The sequence below is a fragment of the Hippichthys cyanospilos genome, chromosome 16, assembly GCF_059441005.1.
Source record: "Hippichthys cyanospilos isolate Australia breed blue-spotted pipefish chromosome 16, RoL_Hcya_1.0, whole genome shotgun sequence".
Lineage (NCBI taxonomy): Eukaryota > Metazoa > Chordata > Actinopteri > Syngnathiformes > Syngnathidae > Hippichthys > Hippichthys cyanospilos.
In genome coordinates, this window is record NC_142384.1 from 10,624,333 (window position 1) to 10,630,191 (window position 5,859).

Sequence of the window (5,859 nt, forward strand, 5' to 3'; positions counted from 1 at the left end):
TCGGTGATTTTGACTCTCTTTGCCTAAACGACATTGGAACCGAGGTTCACCTATTCACAGATGTTTTTTTCTGCAGTGAAGTTGTTACTTCTTCTCAGAGGATAAAGAATTTACTATTTTATTACTATTATTTGTCTACATGTTTTGCTGCACCATTTTTGTTTAGATATTTGTTGCTTAAGCCCCTATCCCCCTGAAGGGCTAAAGTTTGACGTGTGTTGGCTAAAGGAGTTGCTGTTTTGATCTTAGTTAGTTCGTTCAAGGTCTTAAGGTGTTGCTGAAAGTATGTTTTAAAGTTCCTGCTCATAACGCAAGTGTAACACAGTCCTTCTCAAACAATGGGGTGGCCCCCCCTGAGGGGATGGGGGGGCAGATGAACCCAGGGAAAGGGCTTTGTTTTTGCCATGTCATGTGTAATTGCAATTTTTTTAAAAAATTATATTTCAGGCACTTTGATGCACTTTTTTCAGTTTTAGACTAACATGTAACCTGTATAAAGGCTGTAAAAGGTAGTTAACAGTTATTGAAAGTTTTTTTTTTAAGATAGTCTTAGGTAGCCTATACGTAAACAACCTTTATAGATATAATCATGTTTAGAATCTGAGAGGGGAGTCGAGGATGCATATAGTTTTTCTTTTCTTCCATTTTAGACTAACTTGTAACCTGTATGAACGCTGTAAAAAGTAAGAAACAGTTGAAAGTGCTATTCATTTGTTTATGATGCTTTTCTTTGTTTGTCAGCATTAGGCTAAACGATGTTCTGCTTTGTTTGTAAAGCAAACTTAGATTGTTTTAAATACCCAAATTTGTAATTCTCTATGCTTCATGGTTAGTTTGGCAGTAGTTCCCGAATAGAATTATTCATTAGCCTGTCTATGATGCTTGTCTTTGTTTGTTAGCATCAGGCTAAATGGACTATGGTGTTTTGCTTTGTTTGTTAGCGTCAAGCTAATTGGACTTTGATAAAGCAAAGCAAGGTTGTTTTGAATACCCAATGTGTAATTCTCTTTGTTTTATGGTTAGTATAGAAGTAGTTCCTGAAATAGAATTATTCATGACCCTGTCTATGATGCTTGTCTTTGTTAGCATCAAGCTAAATGGGTTATGGTGTTTTGCTTTGTTTGTTACCGTCAAGCCACATGAACTTTGATCAAGCGAAGCTAGCTTGTTTTAAATACCCAATGTGTAATTCTCTTTGCTTTATGTTTAGTGTTTGACAGTAGTTCCCGTAAAGAAAAGTCACTTCCACCACTAGTAGCCTTCACAATCGACATTACGAAGAAAATGCAACAGTTAGAGACTTCATCCTTTTTTGGCACGGTACGTTCGGTTTCCTGCTCTGTGCTTTAGCATCACACTCTGTCTCAACATCTTACAGGTGAGACATTGTCGTGTAGATGCCACCGTAGTAAAAGCCACATAAATGTGAGTGGCATCCTATAATTTTTTATCATGCCATGAAGGTATTTTCATCCCCAAAGTTAACATTGCATGTAGGACTTTGACTTGGTGATAAAACTCCCAAGTGGTTTAGTGTTGCAGTGCTTTATCTTCTCGTATAATTGCGCTCTAGTACATACTCTGTCAATCATAGTTGGCAGCACTTTAACACTCCAGCACCCTCGCAGCTTCTTTCTCGCTGGAGTCAAAGCATGCCCGAGGCCTTCTGTTTGCATGGGGCATGTAGAGTGTCATCATTGCTACATTTTTTTTTACATTTAAAATATAAAATATACACGCTGACATTGAGATGAGATTCGTTTTGACTTTGGTTGGTAGATAAACAAATGAAGCAAGTCACAGCCATGAGCTTTTTAGTTAAAATTTTGGAATTAGTATTATGAGGTGCTCTGTCGGTAGCTTTTTTCATTTGTTATTAACTCATTAAATACCAAAGACGTAATTGTATGTCTTTACAGAGTCTAGACATTCAATATTGTACTAATCTCCGGTTTTTCCCCAAAAATTAGCTTGAAAAAATGAAAGTAGCTGGCACGTTCAATCCAAGGCTACATAATTATAATTTAGACTAGTAACTAATAACTTCTAAGTGCATTTTTCCCTTGAAAAAAAAAATATAATAGCACCACTACTATTTATCTTACACTTAAAAAACAGAGTGACCGTTACTTGAAAAAAAAAATCACTCAAATTCTAAGCCAATCTTACAAGAAGAGTCTTTGAATCCTACATTTTTACATGTTTTTTTTTTTTATTCTAATATATGTGTCAAATTCACTCAAAACTAACTTGAGGTACAAACTTAAAAAAAAAATATGATTCCACGTTTTAACAGTTCAAATTTTTATATAATTTTGGGATATTAATATTTATGGTTGAGGTACTTAGTGGAAAGGAGGCTTCTTTTTTTTTAATTCTCATGAAATACTATTTCCTCATAATGTAAATATTTCTCTGAGAATTTTTTTCTTGCATTATTGAGATTTTTTTCCCCAAAAAAATACACATTTGTTGTTGCGATTTAATAGTTTTTGCCTGGGGGGAAAAAAGGTTTACTTTTATTTTTTCTTGCATTTTTTTTTCTTGGTATGTTTTATATTTTGGTTTGGAGAGAAAAAAAAATCAATTTTTTTGTACTCTGTACCCTCACTTGCGTCACAGCCTATCCCAGGTGACTTTGGGCAAGAAATAGAATACACCCTGAAAAGGTTGCCAGCCAATCGCAATTTTCAAGTAAAAAGGAAATGACGCACACTGATTTTATGAGACCCGAAGCAGTGACATCAATTCAAACCATGCCAAATCAAGGTGACTATTTTGTCCTTATTTCCTCAGAAGAAAAACACATTTAATTTCACACATACACACAAATGCTCGGGTGCAATATTCTTTTTGAGCAGCCAGAAACAATTGCCAACTTGACAAAATGCAGCAGGCAAGGAAATTTGGATGCAAAAATAGAGCTGAGAAAAAGAATTGTGGTTCAGGTAATCACATCTTACGCACACGCACACACACACACGGACACATCAATGATAGCAGTTGACAGAGGCGTAAAGGAAAAACCTTTCATTAGCCTTTCAAGCTCACCCACACACGCATACAAACACACACACACACACACACACACACAATCTTTTGTCTTTGCCATCAAGCCATCAAGTAGTGAATAATGGCCTTCCCCCCTGCAAAACCACAACTTTATTTTGTCATGGTAATCATTTTTTTTCCTTCTTCTATTGCAACATTTTAGCACTTTTATCTTTGTATTGTTATTTTTTCTTCCAGCGTTTTTGAAATACCAGACTATGACCATTTTGGAATCTCTCTCTTTTTTTTATTATTTTCAAAATTTGAGCACTTTCTCCAAATGTAATTATAGTTTAGTATTATTACATCATTGTAAAATTAATGCAAAATAAATAAAATAAAATAAAACAGAATATATACAATACAATGCCTTTGTTAGGCAGGTACACAAAAAATAGTAGCACTGCTCCTATTGGTGCATACTTGTATCAAATACATATGTTACATTATTTTCTAATATTGCTACTTTTTTCCACTAGAAATAGGTGTATCATATAAAAAAAAAAGTTACTAAGGACCTATTATAAAGTCTGCAGTGTGAAAACAATATAACTTTCATTTTTTTACATCCCATCTTTTCTCTAAACATTTACTAGTTTGGAATATCATTTTTTTTTCCCTTTTGTTTTACTATTTACAAAAGTTGACCTTTTCTCTCAAACTTGGAACATTTGTATTTTTTTTCTATTAAAATGTTATGCCATAAAGAAAAATCTGGAAAAAAAAGGTTTTAGTGTAATGTTATATGCTCTCTTCCTCCCACACCCAAAAATCTGAATTATCTTCCCGCCAAGAAATATAATTTTGTTTTAAAATGCATTGCCACCCCCTTACAAATAACGGGGTCATTAAACACCGTAAATATTAACATTTACCTTTACAATTGCATTAAATAAAGGGTTTTTGTTTTTTTTAAACCCCAGAAATCTTGATCGAGGACAACCCTAAATTTAGAAAACCATTAGCTATACCTAGACCTAAAAATACTACACAATCGTCTTAAAAACGTTTCTGCTTTCACATTTAAGCTCCTCATTTGTAAACCTTTTTTCCAATTTGACTCATATACTTAGAATTACGCCCAATTTTTGAAGACACTGATACCGATCTCGCTATATCCAATTAGCATGTGCTTGCTAGCTTCTGTTTATCAAGAAAATATGTAGCAGGGGTCTATTTCCCATTTGGCACTAATTACAGGTAGAATAACACTTAATGAGTCCGTGAGTCACCGGTTGCCCTACATTTGTTCACCGTGTTCTGCCTCTAATTAATCTCAGCGCAGTCACACACACACACACACACACACACACACACAAACTTTGTCGTCATTCAACCTTCACATCGGTCCGCAATGGGAAGAGAAGACTTCATAAGTGGTTGTTTCAGACAAGAAGCACGACTTCATCTCGGCTTAAACGAGATCGAAAGACTTTAGTGGTCCTGAGTCTGTAATTCACTTTACTTTGTTTGCGGCTCTGTGGCACGAACACACGCGCGCGCACACGTACACACACACGCAAACCATCCACATCTTTCGGATGATCAGTAATGAGAAACAATTGAATTAGCTTGTGCTCTAGTGTCTCTTGTTTGTCTGCTTGTCAATCCGAGTGACGTCACGTGATGTCCCACTCATTTTTATTGATGTACATTTGTGAATGAATGACTTCGAAATATGACGTGTGTTGATGACGTTCAAATTTACAGTAAGGGCTAATCTGCATGTGAATAAATGCTGGAAAATACTGAGAACTAATCTTTTCTGTTAGATTCCTAGATGCGGAATGGAGTATGTTGATTTCGGATGGATAAAGCGATCATCTTCATAACGTGCTGCCAATGCAGTGAAAAGGCTTTAAAAATATATGACCTTACTAAATAATACATCAACGGCAACGCCTCGGTGTGTTTATATTTCGAAGGTTTTCTCAGTAGTTTCTGGTGGCACAACGATTGACTTTACTCGTTTTTCTCACTGCAGTTACGGCCAGTTTATATGTTGCCATCAAAGGTTGTTGACTTCACACAAAGTCATCCTGAAAACATTTTCTATCGTTAAGGAGCCCCAAAAAATTGAAATTGAAATAGCAGCAGCTGCTAGTGTATGCAACTAGTGGCGTATTGCGTTAATATTTTGCCTCAAACTTCTACACACAATATCCCTTTAAAAATGATAATAAAAACATATTTTTTTCTTTTACATTTTTTTAATTGATTTAAAAATAGAAGTAATTCAATCGCTGAATTAGTATTCACAGCCTTTGCCATGAGGCTCAAAATAGAGCTCAGGTGATCACTGATCGTCCTTTTGACATTTCTACAGCTTAATTCACCGGTGTCAAACTCAAGGCCCGGGAGCCAGATCCGGCCCGCCGCATCATTTTGTGTGGCCCGCGAAATGCTGATTCGTCTTGCAAGTTGTTACATACATATAACATTCTGTTCCCACTTGCTCTTTTGAACAATTTTTACTGGCCGCTGATTTTAAAACTACATAAGTGTGTGACGAACCTAAAAATTCATTTGACTTCACAGTCATTCCTGCCCTGTACTGAGGGGGAAAAAAAAATGGTTTGCTGCTACACACAGTTTAGATTTAGGTTAAAAAAAAAAAAGAAAACCAGTCGGTTGTTCAAAAAGGGATGCGATAATTCCTTTTCTACATTCAGCCAACCAGGAGAAATCTATATATTTTTTAACGTTTATGCAAAGATTCAATAATTCAGGACGATATTTAGTAGTCCATCCAAACAGTAAAATATTGGATAGCGTTCAGCCCTGTAGCTCAGGCAACCAAAACTACTG